Source organism: Patagioenas fasciata, chromosome 7 (assembly GCF_037038585.1).
Source record: "Patagioenas fasciata isolate bPatFas1 chromosome 7, bPatFas1.hap1, whole genome shotgun sequence".
NCBI classification, from domain to species: Eukaryota; Metazoa; Chordata; class Aves; order Columbiformes; family Columbidae; genus Patagioenas; species Patagioenas fasciata.
Genome location: NC_092526.1, coordinates 14,943,055 through 14,960,927, shown reverse-complemented (window position 1 = coordinate 14,960,927; position 17,873 = coordinate 14,943,055). Strand labels below are relative to the sequence as shown.

The window sequence follows — 17,873 nt, the reverse complement described above, 5'->3', positions numbered from 1 at the left end:
TATTTTGGGGATAATAACACAGAAGTGGAATTAATGCCTTTTGGACCTTTTCTTTCTTGCAAGATTGGACTGGTCCAGATAAATGTTTTTCTTAGCTAGCTCTTTTTTTTTTTTTTTTTTGTTTCAAAACCCCTAAATTTAATAACCTTTTTTTTTTTTTTCCCCCAGACCTCTATATAGAATTTTTGTTTGTTTCACTCAGTTTATTCTTACACAGTATGATCTCGAAGTTCTGGTTCTAACTACAAATAGAATAAATTGAGACATTCCAATATCGTGAAGGTGTTATTTGTTTTATTTACATTGCAAAGTGCCTGGGGCTTAGACTTATGTATTTGTGGAGGATCTATCATAACGAGGTTTCTTGACTAGTATGAGGAATCTGGCCTGTGTTTGAGATTCCTGACACATGGTTGAGGCAATGTTCATGGTAAAGATAAATTAGAAAGAAGGTAGAACTATTTTTTTATCTCACTCATTTACCACATTATTAAACTTGTAGGAACATTGTACCTTCAAGTCTGTGACAAATTTGGTTGAAAATGGCCAGTAGAGTCAAAAGCTACCAAGGTGGATGGGGGAACAAATGACAGATGTTCACAGGAGCTTTCTGTGTCTTTAAGAAACCAGACTAGAGAAGAACTGGTGAAGAATAGTTCTTTTTTACCTATCCATTAATGCAGAGAAAGATGTGGTGTCAGCCTCCGCTGAAGATAAGGCATAGCAATCCAATCCCACATTCTTCAGTAAAACATTAATGATAATGATTTTGTTGAAGCAATGTCCACAGGCCTTAGGAAACATAGATCAAGTTTGTTCCTCAGGTTAGACTCCATTCACATACAGGAGCTGAAAGTCCTAGTTCTACAGATATTAGGATATGAGAAGATAGGAAAGAGATGGAAATTCTCAGAAGAAAATCAATTTACCTTATTTCTAACACATGAAGGATCTAGACATGTTTTAATTTAGTCCCAGATCCTCACGGAGAGTTAGGTGCCCAAGGCCTATTGTCTTTCTTGGAAATTAGGTACTTAAATCTTTGTGAAGTTTTATGTGTGGGTGACTTACACAAAGTCATGCACATACTGTCTGCAGAGTTGAGGTCTGAATGGGACTGCACTAAATTTCACATCACTGCTTCACACAGAACAGCTTAATTTGAGTGCATGTAAAGTGGGGTATTTTTGAGTGTGCTATATCTTAACTGGTTGTTTTTCTAATGCTACTGCTGAACACAACTAGAGGTTTTATTTGGTTTTAACACACAGAGACAACCTCTAGTCACAAATAAAACCCAAGAGTTCTTGAGGTTCAATTATGAACCATTAGCATATGTAACTAGCGCTGGAGAAAGTATGCTGGTTTGTTTTGCTACAGGTTTTCACCAGTAGCTCAATCCAGTTATTCAGTTCCTATTCCAGATAAGGTCTGTATGAACACATTGGCTCCGATGCTGTGCCTCATACCCTGTTAGCCACACTGTGGTTCCAGTCTGGAGCATCCCAATGTGAGGTGACCAGTCTGCTTGCTGGCTTCATCCCCACCAACAGCATGGGTACAGTTGGCTCCATGCATCGGCTCTGCAAAGTCAAACATAGCTGCCAAAGGCAGCAGAGATAGAAGTGTTCAGTTCCCTGTGACTAGGGGCATGAGGAAATGGCTACTTCCTCACAGAAATGAATCCTGCTTAATTTATTTAGCTTGGCAAAGAAAAGGGTGAAGACCCAGAAGTCACTACAGTAGTGGAAAACCATCTTAATATTATTAAAAATGGGCATAAACTAGCTATGCGTACATTTATAGTAGAAATTGGATGATGGTTTCTGACCTTCAGAGGGATAAAGGTCTAGAACTCTCTCCAAATAGCTGGTCAGAATTTTAAAGACCTGATTTGTTTTAAGATAATAAGGGTCCCTTTTCAAAGTACCCTATCTGAATAGCTTAGTAATTTTCTTTTTTAACTGAGGTACAAGACTTAACTCACAGAGAACGTTGTCAGAAAAAATGAATGAATGACTGTGGGATGCTAAAAGAGCTGCTAAATACTGGGTAGCCAGAGGAGTTCTGCTGTGAACACTGCCAATAGCTCAGCATGTAGGATGTCTTGTCTTCAGGCCGTTCTGGAGTTTATCCTACCGTATCCTTCAAATTAGCCGGATTCCAGCAATATGTTATATAATGTATGTGAGCCAGAGCATAGTGAAGGAGGCAAGAAATAATTTATTTTCTAACTGTGGATTCATGTAGGTAAAATGACCCACGGTATTTGAAATGTCGGAATTGGTAATATAGCTTTGCATGCATTTGTGTGCTAATTTGTATTTATCATCAGAGCAAAAAAAAGTGTGGCAAAAAAACAGGTGACAGGCTTTCACCAAAGTGTCTACTCCAATCTTTCGTTAATGAAAAAGGCATTTAGAATATGTCCAAGAGATGAAAGAGATTTTCTGATCAACTGAAACAAGTGTGAGGGTTAACCCTCTCGCCACATTTAGGGATATATATACACAAACCCCCTAAGCAGAAAGCTTTGATGTACTCTAACCTTTTCAGGAGACAGATTTTAACAGCTTGTAGGTATCCTGTGAGTCAAAACTCTTTTGAAATGTGTAAAGTTAATATCTTGCTAACAAACACAAAGTGCTAACACTTGGTTTCAGGGATTTTTCAGGAATATTCCTGTAAAGCTGTGTCTTCAGGTGTGTACCCAAGAGGGGTAAAGTGGTTTCTACAGCAAGAAAACAGATATTCTTAAGAGGTGTAAAGTGATATAATTCCAACATGCACTGCAATTACTATCCAACCTACTCATCACCTTCACAGTAGTTACTGTTGCAACCATTCTAGCAGAATAACCTATTCTAATCCAAGGAAATAGCTCAAGTGCCAGGCTAAATTTTCCAAATGTGCCAATTATCGGTGGCAGCTTGCACTGGGGGCACCAGCTATCCTCCCACTGCGCGCTCTAGCAAGTAAGCATAAAACCTAGTTGTCTCACTTGAGCACTTATCCAGCGTGAGATTTTCATCTCATCAGGCACAGTGTTGGTGCCTTGAATTGTGAACATTTGGCTTTCTGCTGCTGTAAACTGCTATGTGAGCTCTAATGCAAAGCAATGCACCTTTTGCTTGAGTCAGTGTTTCTCTTCATTCCCAAACCGAGATAATTCTTGGCAACCTTGCAGAATGGGCTCTTTTGTCTACAAGCAACTGCTGTAGAGCTGACTGCAGAGAGCTTCAAAATCTGAACTGTGACACTAGTTCTTGTTTATCTCAACAACAGGAAAGGGGGAGATATATGGAAAGACACTAGTTATCTTCCTAGCATTTTAAGCAATACTCATTAAGTCTATTTGTTTGTGTATGAGTATGAAAGCATGAAGACCCATTGGCTTTGGTCTAGTATAAATAAGGCATGTATTTAGTTATCATCCTTTTAATAAGACTCTTTTTACAAGAGTAAATTACTGTTTACTGCCCAATTCCTCTGGCCTGAAGAGAGAGAATCAGATTTTTTTGTTTGTTTGTTTCTTTATTATTACTGTTTTGTAATTGCAGATTTGTTCACCTTTATGAAGTATTGGGAGTTCTTTGTAGAGATCATTAAATTTATTGCTTTTCTCTTTAGCGAAAAGAAAGAAGTGCCCAGGCTACTTACATCTTTATATCAACACCTGAGCGTGTCAAAGATTAAAACATAAACTGAAAACATTTTTATGGTTCGCTTCTAAACACATTTAATGATTCAGAACAAAATTTTGTCTCATGCTGAAATATTTCCTACTGCTGATATTTGATGTTTGCCTCAGTTACTTCCCAACCAACAAACTTTAGGTGTTTCGCCAGTGATAAAATGAGGGTGTTAGTATGGACGAGTTGATCTGTGTTTAGATAGATTGCCTCTTCCATTCTCTTTAGTTTGTATTTTTGAAAAGAGTTGACAAGTGTGAGGCATCCAAATGTTCCTTGAAATTCAATGAGATTTGAGATCATGTCTCTCTGAATAAATGCTCAGGAGCTATGAGAGTAACCTAAGAGTAACCTAAAGAGTTCCTGCAGTCATCAATTTAGCCTTCATATTCTCCTAAAGAGCTTCCATGTAATTGCAAATTATATTAAGTAATATTATATTTTTCTCTTATTCAGAAAGTGCATTGAAGTATCTTGGTTTTACTTCATGTTTATAGAATGGTGGCTGCAGTGCCACTAGGTCACTCCATGCACCAGTATTAGGAATTTATTAAGGAAGCCAAAGAAATGCATTTTTTTTCTCTCTGAGTTCCACTACTTTCTTTATAGCTGAAGATAGTTATGCAGCAAGCACATCTGCAAATTTGATTTGTCTTCTTCTCAGTCAAAAGAAGGGTTGGTTTGCCATCTGTTCTTCATTTGCACAGGCTAAGATCAGTGGAAAAACCTGGCAAAGCTCTTGTTACATTCAGTGGCAAAAGGAGATTTTACCAACATACTTGAGGACTGTCATTCTAGAATGACTTTATGCACAAAGGTGTCCTGTCCTCATTAAGTCTCCACCTAACAGCTTCTTTTGGTCAATGAGGGACTCACTGGAAACAAAGGTTGTGACCTTCCTTGCAAACATGCTCAGAAACGATATTGAGGGGCCAAGAGTTGAACTAGGTATATTTTTTCAGCCTTTCTTCAGAGCTCAGCAGTTTCTCTGTTTTGTTGGGTTCTTCAAAGCAATTTTTTGAGCTGATCTTTCTGTGTCTATGTGCTGGGGAAGACCCTGTGAAAACCTTCCATGTGCTTCCTCAATCAGAGCCACCAGGAATACTGGATTAGCAACTAGAAAGTTATGGCGAGGGGGATGTCAGGTTTGTTGTTTTGTGGCTTTTTGTTGTGAAATGTAGCTGCAGTGGCATTTTACATACCCAGCAGTTCTACAGTCTTTCAGTTTACTATAGCTGGAAGAATGGCTGAATGATGAGCCAGCCTCCCTGTAGTGAAACCAGAACACAGACTTTCATAGTGAGCCTGGTGCTGCTTTCCTTCCTGTCTCCATTGATTTGTGAACCCATAGTCATCAGAAAGTGTGATTTTGCTCTTGTTTCTCACACTTCCCTTGAGTTTACTGTGACTGTTATTGTGTTTTGGATTTGGTTTCAGGTTCCAGCTGAGATTTTATAACTTTGATATAGAGTGTGAATTAAAACAAACCAAAACTAAACAAAAAACCCAACAAACAAATGGAAAAAAGGAGGAAAAAGCTGGGTTATAACATCCATGGAGTTTTTAGTGGTTTGAGGTGGTTTTCCAACCTGGTCTACAGGACATGGCTTTTCTTCTTAAATTATGAAATGGCGTCTTTTAACCCCACAGTAACCACTGCAATTGTGCACTTCATTTTGTAAGCATGGATTGAAGGGTGACGTATAGGAGAGTCAGCTGCTCTGTAACCAAGCCCATGGAACAGTTGCCCTTGCTCTGCTGTATGCTGAGATGTGCCCTTGGTTCACCAAACCATAATATCTGGTTTTACTTAGATGGAACAAAGATGAAGGAGGGGAAGATGGATGAAACCTGAAATTCAGAAACAGGAATTTTGGCATTGTTTCCAGCAGGCTTCCTCTGTTTGATGTCTCCATTCCTCTATAAATATGAAAAACATTACAGAAAAAAGTCAAGCTTAGGTAAGTGCCAGGCTTAAATCTCCCTCAGACATGGAAATGAAACAAATTTCTACATTTGGGTCGTGAGTTGTTAAGAGACAAACTAAGGATTATACAGAATGGAGAACGATCAAACTTTAGGAAGACCTTACATTTTTTCTTTATTATCAGTGAACAAATTATGTTTATAGACTCTATTCTGCCTGGAAGTCCTAGGCTCAATTCAGGTCTATAAGTATGGTTGCAGGATGTAAAGAAGACAGAAATTCTGGTCTGTTTTCTTGAACTGATGCATTATTCTCACTATCCCAGTTTCCCTAAGTCTAAAATTGAAATAATCAATTTTCTAAGAGACAGCATGTTGATGATTTGTTTCATATCACACTCTAAAACTGACATATTGTTATAAATCCATCCCTTCTTGCAGTGAGTGTGTGACGATAAGGAATCACTGTACCTTTAAAGCAAAAGCAAACAGTTGACCCCTTGGCATTGATGAGTTAACCTGTTGGTTTCTTTTGTAACCCAGGCTATCCAGATTGAGGAACTCATAATAAATTGCTCACATTACATTTCTCTAAGGCTTCTTTTTACAGAGCTATTTTGAAAGGTTAATTGTCAAACTTTAGTTTGGGATTATACAATGTGCTTCACAACTTCGTAACTTAAATATTAGCATAAAAGTGGTGGGTGATAAAAAGAGATGTTTTTCATGTTATTTTGAAAGGTTGAGCTCATATCATTATTCATGATTGAGTAAATAGGTTTTTATTCCAGGCTACTAGCAGCACTATAAATACTCACTTTAAGGCTTCTGGATCTCATCTGACCCCAGTTAACGTTGATAGAAAAGTGTATTTTGATATTCATGTTCTTTGGATCAGATTCTTTACCTAGACTGTAATTCACCTCTCCTTGGTCATTTGAGGCAGCCTCAGAAGAATGGGACTACCTTAAAAGAATGAAGTATAAAAACAGATGGTGTTTAGTCGAATGTTTGTGTCCCCTTGTCTCTCCCCTCCAGTGAAGTGATGGAGGAACTGTGCAAATGACTCTGACTGCTGCCTCGTTTGCCCTGTCGATTAAAAAGGAGTTGTAAGACAGTTCTTCATTATAAAGTCCTTGGAAATCTATCAAGGGAAAAGTGCTATGGAAGAGTTAGGTAAATGAGGTATTGCAAAAGTTCCTATTTGTTTTAATTTTTTCCCTGACTCTGTATATGTACTTCAGTCTTCTGAGCCCAGGAAGTCAGCTGGATAAAGCCAACTTCTGAATTTCACCTTGCATTGACTGCATCACATGTTTTAACAGAAAAGATAATAAGACAAGGAGTGCTGACACTCACAGTGCCCCGGAACAGGTTGTTTAGAAAAGTGGTGAATTTTCCATCATGGAGCATTTTGAAGAAGAGGTCAGAGAAACATCCATTAGGAAAGAAACTACTTTTATTTGGAGCAAGCAGTGGAGTAGAGAGCAAGCTGAGATCCCTCCTAAAGTGGGATACATTTTTTTAATTGATTCCAAAAGTTACTTGAGGCAAAATAACAACCATTCTATAACCATGCTCAAATTGATGTTATTCTTGCTGGTATGAGTTCTAACATTTGGGAAATATTTGAGGGCAGTTGTTCCCATGCAATAACATAGCATTGCAAGGGGTGACTCCACAATCTGTATCTAATGGCACTGAACAGGTTCATCAGTCACTGTACAAGGTATCTGGTCTACTGCTGCTCATCAGGTACAAGGCGATAACAAAAAACATGGAGAAGAAGTCATCAGAGAAAGTTACTCATTTCGGTTGGAAGTTCTTTCACTAGACTTTGCACAAGACTAGTTGTATGTCTCTGAACGTACAGTGCACAAATGTACAGTATGTGCGAGTATGTGGGCACCTGCAGAGCTACCAATTCCCCAAGCCATGCAACTGGCTCTGGATGGAGCCTGAATTCTGCCTTTTCCTCATACTGTGTCCAGGACACCTAAGTCACCACTGAGACAGGACGTAGCTACGGCAGGGAAAGACCAGCTGCACCTGGGTTCCCTGAAGGAAATATCAGATTTAACTTGGTCATTCTTTTGTGCTGGGAATTACACAATCTTTTCCACTCTCTTGCTTGGGTAAGACTGTAGAGTGCCCTAGATAATATCGAAAATCAATCATGAATGTATATATATATATACACATATGTCTGTGTATTCATGTATATATAATATGTATGTGTATATATATAAAAATATGGGTTCAGACTTGTGTGTGCACATATCTTTGTACACACTATGTATAGCTAGTGAAGCCACAGCAAAGAGATGTCTAAGCCCAGTAAATAGTAAATGAAGATGATGTTAGTTTTGGACAGTGCTTTCCTGGCAGGGAAAGTCCTATATATCATGCTGTCACTGGACTGTGGTCTGGAGTTGGCAGCATCTCTGAACCAAGTTCACTGCAAAATACTGTCTCCTGCAGATAAAAGTTGAGTGGCTGTTTCTGTAAAGGAATTTTGTCTCTCTGAGCACATATTCAGGACACAGCTGCATTTAAGTGAACCTTGTTATAGCATTCTTAGATCATACCAGAGAGACTTATGACCTTCATAAAGCCAAGAAGGACAAACATTGCTGCTTTAAAAGCTTTTAGGAACTGATCATTTTTCATGCCCACTTGTCTGTGGCAGTTATAGTAAATTTGCTGTTCTCTGCGTGGCTCCAAGATACAGTTTCCCTTATTACAGAACCAAAACAAAAAAATGCTGTAGTAATATATGATTCTGGCTTCAAATGCAGCTATACTGCCTTGGTTGATTTCCATTTAATTTAGTATTATTAACTGCACATGGATAGTTGTTCTCCCTTTAAAAGGTGACATTTAGAATTCCATAGAAAGCAGGTTGTTTTTAATTCACAGCTTTCTTAGATCCAGATGTCCCTAGAAGTATTATTTTTGCTATAGTAGTTAGTGCTCTTGCCATAAGGCTGAATCCTTTTTGCTCTGCTTTGCGTATCTACTGAGGAACAGGTCCTTGCCTGAAGACTTTTCCATCTCAAACAGTATCTGATTTCTACTGTTTTCACAATTACTTACTGTACTGAGTAGCACAGTGCTGCCAAATCTTAGGATTCATTGGGTAGAAGTGAATTAACAAACACAAAACCTTACTGCCACAGAAGCAGGAATCCAAAGGATTTATCTAGATCCTATTGTGCTGCATGCTATACAAACAGAAGCTGTGCTCCTCTGACACCAAGTATCTTGTTGCTTAAGTGTAAGACAAGATAAAATAGGTGCAGACTCCATGGAAACAAAGGCAGACTCATGGTAAATTGTTCTGAAAATTCAGCCTTCAAGGACAGCAAAGTCTGGCTTGATCTTTCTTAGCAGTGCTGTGATATAAATAATTAACACTTTGCTAGAAGTGTCCATCAGGTAGAAATACACAGTCAATTAAACTGTCCTTAGCTTTATTATTCTCTTCCTTTCTAACAGTTTCCAAAAACAGTATTTGCCAGGCAAGAAACCACAAGCTTAACTATACAATAATTCAATAATTCCAGGATGTTTGTTCTAGGATTATTTGCCATTTCAGTTTTTTTTTTGTTTACCAGTAGAATATGTGGTTTGTTTGTTTGTTTGCTTGTTTTTGTTTGGTTGGGATGTCTTTTGTTTGTTTGTGGGGTTTTTTTGTTTTTTTTTTTTTTGGTGGTGGTGGTGTGGTTTTTTTTCCCTGGGTAGCATTTGCAAGGAGTTCTGACACCAAGCCTGTGAGGCACTGTGTGCCCAGTTTTCAAAAAAAAGGCTTTATTTCTTAATAGAGCTTAATAACTCAAATTGGAGATGGGAAACAGAATATTCTCTTGTGGGATTTTTCACAGGTCTTGGTCAAAAGCAGTAATATTCATTTTTATTTATGTTAACCAGTAACACAACTGAAAAATATTCTCTCTCTGGAATAGAATTCCATAGAAAACTTAAAATAAATTAACAAAGGAACAGAGCTACAGAAAGCGGGTCATGTCCTATTAATTTTGATAGCAATTATTCTTAAGATCTGTATAACCAGGGTATATCAACATTAGGAAATAGTACAGTATGTTAAAAGAGAGAGCGTTTTTGGTGTTTTTTGTTGTTGTTTGTTTGTTTGTTTGTTTTCTAAGCTTTGGCTCACAAGATAACAGAAAAATAAACCTCTATCACTTAAGAGATCCTATTTAGCATAATAGGAGTTGTTGAGATGCACTTGACTCACATAAGAATACAGTTTCTGTGTCTGTAATGCAGTGTGTGCCTGAGTCATGTTTTCCAGTTATGTGAGTGGGTCACAACCTTTTGAAGTAAACCTGGGGATGTGGGCAGGAGGGGCTGCCCACAGTGGTAGGGGCTCCTGGTTTGGTTGACCAAAGCACCAAAATTTAGATGTGCTCAATGTAGAGGTACAACCAAGCATGTCTTGCCAGCCAAACACATAGAAGAACTGACTTAGACAGTGGAATTCAACATGTACAGAATCTCAGAGACCTAAAATGGGAAAAAAAAAAAAAAAAAAAAAAGTAGTATAAGAAGAAAAAGTCTTCCCCACCCACACAATTTTCTCTGTTCATAATAGTAATGATAAGGCACTTATTTTCTTTCAGAAACCAAAGCTGAACATTTCCATGAACTTGTATTACAAATACTTCAAGAATCAAAATAAATTATTGACAGTTGGTAATACTGCATGTATTTGGAGTTAAAGGAAATGACACCTATGCCATGTGAGCTCTTCCTGCAAGCTCAGTGTCACTGACCCTCTGTATATACTTCATTTCACTAGCAACAAGATATATACATACATATATATATATATAATTTTTATTTACAAGCTGTGGATGATATACATGTTCTGTAGTTCAGTAATTATTCACAATGCAGTAACAACTATTAATGTTCTTTAAGACAACTGGAAAATACTGAGTGGAAAATTAAGATGAGATTAATGTTCCTTCTGATGTTTTTATCCTCTTCATGCCTCATCATCATGCCCACTGTACCATGAGATCAACAAGATTAGATATCTTTGAAATTGCTCACCAGCAGAATGTGATATTCAGGCTGAGGTAAGAAGCTAAGAACAACTGACCTGCAAGATTAAGGTGACAATTTAGATGTCCAGTGGGATACCTTTGTTTTAAATAAGTGAGGTATGAATCTGTGATGCATAGATATGTTGACTTCTCTTCAGCTGAACTGTAATTCATAAAAGCTACTAACACACGCTTTGTTGCTGATTGTTCATGGTTCAGGTGGTAGTGAGTAACATTGGTCAACACAGAAAGCACTGTGAAAGTAAAAAGAACTTTGAGTAAATAAAATGAAAATAATTAATAAGTAATTCATATAAAATTATATAGTATATAATAACATATAAAATATTATATTACATTGGATAAATAAGGCATAATATGCATATGTAATATAATTTTTATATATGCATGTGCGTATGTGTGTGCATATATACATACATACACGTATGTATAGAAAATATATGTATATAATAGATACAAAACTGGAATATTTTTAAAATGCATATAATGTAATTATATATGTAAAGATCAATTAACCCATTGTTCATGTTCCTAGAGATGTAGCTCAAGAAGTAACAGGCTCAAAATGCAGTTCCATAGGTCAGACATTAGGGAAAATGCTAACAGTTACACTAATGGATCATATGGAACAGCCTAGTTTACATTGCTGAAAATACATATGCACAGGCTGGACAAACATCTGCTAGTCATAGTTATATTTTATCTATAAGACAAGACTAATTTTCAGCATCCTGCCAGCCCTATGGTTCTATGTCCCTCTAGGCTTCTAATCTCTGAACTGCAGTAATGCATTTAACCAAACTGGTGCAGCGTTGAAAGGACAAATTCCTTCTTTGGGTATATAAGTTATGGAGGAAAAAAAAAAAAAAAGGTCTATCTAATGAAGGACATGCTCTTCTGCCCCACAGAGAACACGAGTCATTGCAGGATGTATGCAGATGACATACAAGAAAACCAAAGTTTAAGATAGAGTGCATTATCTAAGTGAAATAAAATTTAAAAGTGGTCACCACTTCTGAGACAGGAGAGAGAGGGGAGGCGAGGGGAGGGGAAAGGTGGAGAGGAGAGGAGAGGAGAGGAGAGGAGAGGAGAGGAGAGGAGAGGAGAGGAGAGGAGAGGAGAGGAGAGGAGAGGAGAGGAGAGGAGAGGAGAGGAGAGGAGAGGAGAGGAGAGGAGAGGAGAGGAGAGGAGAGGAGAGGAGAGGAGAGGGGAGGGGAGGGGAGGGGAGGGGAGGGGAGGGGAGGGGAAGGGAGGGGAAGGGAGGGGAAGGGAGGGGAAGGGAGGGGAGGGGAGGGGAGGGGAGGGGAGCCAAATAACCAGGTATGTTTGTTCTAGTAATAAAATGTTTCACAGAATGTAAGTTTTAACATGTCAATGGGAAACAATTAAGAAATTCTCCTCTTCCTGACAATTACTAGTTATTTATTGCTCAGACTTTTTGAGTTATGCAAATACCTAAAAGGTAACTAATGCATCCTCTTTATGGTAGTCTCCAAGCTTCATGGAAGAATATTGAAGGGCTTTCAGGATCAAATGAAAACGAAGCTGTTTGGAAAGGGCACCACTAAATAAATGCATTCTAAAATAAATGTTGAGTAATTCAATCATCAGAATGTATGAACAGAGTGAGCTCCAAAGTGAAACACAGTGACCAAAGAAATTAGAAGAGCCAAGTTGCTAAGCAGAGATAAATAGGAGTCTAATTGGTTTTATACATCTCAATTGAGGTACTTATTCATGTGCAAAAACTCACAACATTAAAAATAATTTGATTTAGAAATTGTTTTCATGGAAAGCATTCAGTATGAAGTTCCTGTATCAATGTAATATAGTGACAGCAGAAGAGAAGATATTTCCAATTAAACACTTGAAAGCTTCGTATCCATAAATTAGTTGGTAGGCAATAGAGTTCATACGAACTGTGGCTCAGAATGCAAAAATATGCTCTCCTCAGAAAAATCAGGCAATTGAATGACATAAACATAATCTGCAAATTCTCATAGGTCAGTAGTTATCTTTGTAGTTAAATGGAAATTATGCCTTTTTAATATGTTCTGTTGCCGTGTTCTAGTAGTGGATATCAAAGTAGCTCCAAACATTTGAGGGTCCATGTGACTCAGAAGCAACAGAAGTGTGTACCTCCCTTGTAAACTACATCTTTAGTATTATTTTCTATGCATCAAAATTAGTTTAGGATCCATCACCCGGGACTTTCCAACCTCATGCAGACAAAGTAAATTAGCTAGGAGATAGATTATCTAGTGTTATGCCCTAGTTTTGTTTCTTCTCTTTCCTTTTAAGTTGTTCTTGCTGCTCAGAGAAGACGGATGGGATCAACCTATTTAATAGATGACATATTCTAGCTGGTGAAGAATGGGAACTTCAAACCTTTTTACTCAAGACTGACTTAGATTGGATCTCTCACTGAATGGGGTCTTCAGTTGCTGGAGTTTGCAAGGAGACCTCAGCTCTGTTACATGAGGAGTCTCAGCTGATCAGTGTGTGAAAACTGTCCTCTGACTCAACCTGCTCCCTCAAAAAATTTGCAAGGATCTAGCGGCTCAACTATTTTTGCTTCATCCGTTTCTTCTTTCCTTTTTGTCAAGCTGTTGCAATGCTGTCTCCTTACCTGCTGGGACTTCATTGCCTAAGTGCCCTGGTTGCTAGCACTTTTCTCTTCAATACCTACTGATTTTTGCATCATCAACACGGAAATCACTGTACTCTGTCCAAAACCACTTCACAACTGAGGCTGTACTTTCACTGGAGTGAAAAACAAAAGCTTTGACCTCACCAGTGGGGAGCCTGATATCTTGACTACAGCTCCTGACTGTATTCAGGTGGGCCACATTTCTGATGGAGGGACATGCACAAATAGAGAACTTCAGGCACTTAGAGTTCACTGCAGGTTTTCTATTAAGTTCAAGCTCCAGCCTGGGGTATATGCTTCCAACCTGGTTGCTTTTCTTTCACATACAGAACCCCGTGGGTACAAAAGCCCCATGTATATTGTGGCTTTCAGAATAAAAGCACTTAACAAATAAGAAAAAGTTTAACCACGATTAAAGCAGTAGTTCAGTAGTGCAATTGCTGAACCAGTATAAGATGAAGTCAAAAATTAACCTCCTAGATTATTTCTTAGAAGGATGCAAGGAACAGATGGGCTGTGCTTTTTGCTGGAACTTAATGAAACATGCATTATTCAGTGAAATGAAAATAGTCTTCTGGTTGAAAAGCATACTTTTGAGACAAAGAAACATGTCATATAAATACTGACAAAACTAAATGAATTTTGAGTGTTGAAATACTAAACTTAAATTAAAATCACATTTTGGTAAATGGAAGGTTGTAATAGTTCAGATCAAAAAATTAATGTAGAGATTCTTCTAAATGGAAATTAAGCCCATTTCATAACCTTTTAACAAAGTTTTGAAAGATGCAATTTTGTTTCTCAAAACAGAATTTTATATTTTAAACAACATAACGGTCTTTGACTGTTCTGAACATACATGTAACAATTTTTATCTTCTATATAATTTTTGTCAAACTTAATGCCCCAAAGTCCACTTAGCAATGAAAAAGATGTGGAGAAATGTATCTTTGGCAGGTCTGTAATGAATACTGAATGACAGCTACTCTAGAAAACAAGGGATTTCTTGTTTTTTAGTGAAAGTCAAGATTACAAAATTGCTAGCTTTCTTAAAGAGAGTTATTATTTAGTATTCAGCCCAGACAAAAAGGATTTCACCCTGAAAGTCTTGTGGGTGAGGCAGAGATGTGGACTGACTCACCATACCTCACTTCAGAGCTTTGGATTGTGCACAGTAGAGACTTTTTCCCAAAATGAAGAGAATGAGGATTTTTAGGAACTGAAAGACTCCTTACCACTTCTCCTACTATTAATAATAAGTATGTTCAAAGAACGAGCTAGCCAGCTGGACACTGCATTTAGGCACAATTTCTTTCTGCATGCTGTGGTACAGCTTCAGTCATTTGGTGGGTTGCAGCCTGACTATGTGATGCTGTGGCTCTGTATTCTGCTGTTGGACTGAACCCAAAGGTTGCTGAACTGGACAGCATCTTCTGGTGTGCATGGACGTCTTCAGGAATGGAAAGGATGAAGGCAAAGGGCAGAGCAAACCATCTTCACTGCTGAAAGCATTGCAAAGTTGTCCTCAGGATATCTAAGGGAGGGAATGTGAGTCAACTGGGAAAAACAGCAGTAAACAAAATACTTGGAAAAATTTCTCAACCCCCAGGTTTAACAGCCTGGTTGAGTCTGTCTTCAAAAATCATTAGCAGTGGGTTTTTTGTTGTTGTTTTGTGTGTATGTGTTCCTTTTTTTTTTTTTTTTCAATTGCTTTTATGGTATGTTCCCTACAAAGGCAGTAAAGGGCAGAGACTGTCACAAAGCCTGGAAGTTGAGACATGAACTTCAACTTTCTTTGAGTTACCTTTGACACTTCTACTCCTCTCAGACTTTTGGGTTTCATAGCCAAGAAGTAATCAGCAGAAAACTGCTAATCTGACCACAGAAATAAGTAACTTAATACCCTACATTTTTGTAACTGGCCCACCTTTAAACTCTAGCAATAAGGAATGGTGATTCCCCCTTTGAGAGTCTTCCCCTTTTGCTAGAATTAACACTGTACAGGCAATTTTTCCACTCATGTTTCATACAGAAGGTTTATTTCCCAGCAGTTAGAAGTAGACACTTAACTGCTTTTAAAACTTGAAGAGCTCTGTAATTGAAACACTAAGTTATTCTATGCACAAAAAAAAGTCAGTCTGCTGCTCACTCACAACATACACCAGACTTCGGGGGATATGCTATTTTCTTTCTTTTTCTATCAAAAATGTACAGAACATCCACTCCACAGAAAACTGAAATTTTCTGAAGAAAAAATGAAGAGGAAAAAAATCCCTTGCCTTATTTTTTTTTGGCCTAATTTGGTGGTTCTAGAGGTTGTATTTTTTCTGTGGTCATGCTGAACTGGCAAGTTTTGGTCTCATGCCTAAAGCCAACAGGTTTCATTTTGAATGTATTAAACGTGATCAGCGTTAGTCTGACCTGCAAGAATGTTGTATAGGATCAGGAGTTAATACTAAACATAATATTTCCCAGAGTTAATGTTAAACAAAATGTTACAGCTAGAGAAGTATACAGCTGATTGTTGTAGATCTGATCTATTGAAGTGGATTCAGACTTAAAAAAAAATATCTTAAAGTCCAAAATGATGTTAACATCCTGTTTATATACACATATACACATATATACATATATACGTGTATACATATATATGTATATGCATGCAAATATCTGTGTGTGTGCATGTGTGTGTGTATGTACACAACCTTCTCTGAAGCTAGCTTAAAAATAGAGAATGTCTTCAGAAAATGTCTCACTTTAGAAGTTTTCAAGATATTGAAACAAATCATCCACTTATAAAACATAATGCATTCTAAAGTCATTGACTTTGGAATATCTCATATCAAATAATTTATAATCTTTCTTGAGGGTATATGTTAATATTTTTAGAAGAACTAGAGCCCAGCTACTTAAAGGTATTTTACTCTCTAATTCCCAGTGAAATCAGTGAGGATTAGGGACCTAAATTGGCATTAGACTTTTAAATAATTTTGAGAATCTGGATAAAGTCTCTTAACCACAATGGTATTTATAGCAATTAAGAAAAATAATACTCAAATTATAAGTATAAAGTAGTTTTCATTATTAACTGAAAATTATCTCTGTCAATACAGCTAAGGCAGGACCCAAATCTGGAAGCACTCAGCTGTGGATTGAAATTGTTGTAGGACTGAGCCACAGTCAATACCCTGAAAAGGGTCACCTATTAAAAATAGTTAAATCTTTCAGTAGCTGCCTGCTGGCTCCTGGGACACCAAAACACTGCCTAGCCACAGGCCTTAGCACTGTGTCTTTTTCATAGAGATTACCAGATTAGGTCACTTGTCCTGATCCCAGTATAGGGCACCTACTTGTCATATCTTCCCATATCTTCATTTAGATGCTTCACTCTGTTTTGGTTTTGTTGTTGCTTTCTTGCCCCTTCAAATATTTACTATGTGCTACTTAGTGATTGTTTTCTTCTGCCTCACAGGTGGCTGCATTCATCTCTGTGGTGGCTGAAATATTAATAACTCCTGGGCAACATTTGTGTTCACAAAATGCTTATGGGTACCTGGAATGAAGGTGATGGATATGTCATACAGGGACAATAGCATTCTCTGCCTGCCCAGTTGACACAGGTGGCTGAATCACATTAGCTGATGTAAGTATACATATATACACACAGGTATATTTATACAGTTTGTAAAAGTGCTGCTTTCTTACCAGGCCATTGTAAGTTTTTCCATTATGATTGACTTGATACAGTACAGAAGTCCTATGCATTTACTTCCACAATCACTTTGCTTTTTTATCCAGCAATTGTCCTGTTAATTCACTGCTGCTTATTAAACAAAAATAACAAATATCTAGACTGTTGTGAAAACTTGTGATGATCTATGGAATAAATGAGTAAGAGCAAATAAAAGTTAAGCTCATTAAAGCTTACAGGGGTTAATAATCAGGAACATTAGTCGAGCATTGCTGAGAATTGTAAAGGGGGGTTCATTGGTGTGTGATCTAAGAGAGAGCCTGGATCTGACAAAATGTATGGGGACATGAATGGGGGAAGGATTTACAGACATCACCTACTTCACAGTTGCTTTTGTGGAATGGCCAGTATGTTGTGGAAACATATGGTATATTTTCCTGTGATAAAAGATTGGGTGAGTGATGTTAACTGGGTGGTGCTATGGCTGAGAGCTGTGAAACCTGTTGGAGAAAAAGCATTTGCATGGAGGTCAAGCACACCCCAGACAACAGTGTAGCTAATCATAACCATTTGCACCTGTTGGAAAAGTCATGGGACTATGCCAAACATCGCAGTAAGCCAAAGCTTTTGGGAGAGCTCAGTGTTGTATGCGGATAGGCATTGGTGCAATACACGGAACTCTAGGAGACATTTACCTCAGGTGTTGACCAATCTCTAGGCATATTTGATCATTTCCTGATAAAAATTCTGCTAGGGATAGAGAGTGTTGATTAATCTAGGGGAAGCTTGCACTAGTAATTAGCTGAGGAAAAATCCACGAA

At 37.8% G+C, this 17,873-nt stretch overlaps 1 long non-coding RNA gene across 4 annotated transcripts in view; it reads left to right on the top strand.

The window, feature by feature from the left end:
- The window catches only part of LOC139828417 (uncharacterized), a 389,304-nt gene that overhangs the window by 353,347 nt on the left and 18,084 nt on the right, over positions 1-17,873 (top strand). For all 4 annotated transcript variants that reach the window (XR_011739971.1, XR_011739972.1, XR_011739974.1 and 1 more), the window contains one exon: positions 16,834-17,004. This is a non-coding gene — a long non-coding RNA (uncharacterized lncRNA). The remainder of the gene's footprint in view (positions 1-16,833; positions 17,005-17,873) is intronic.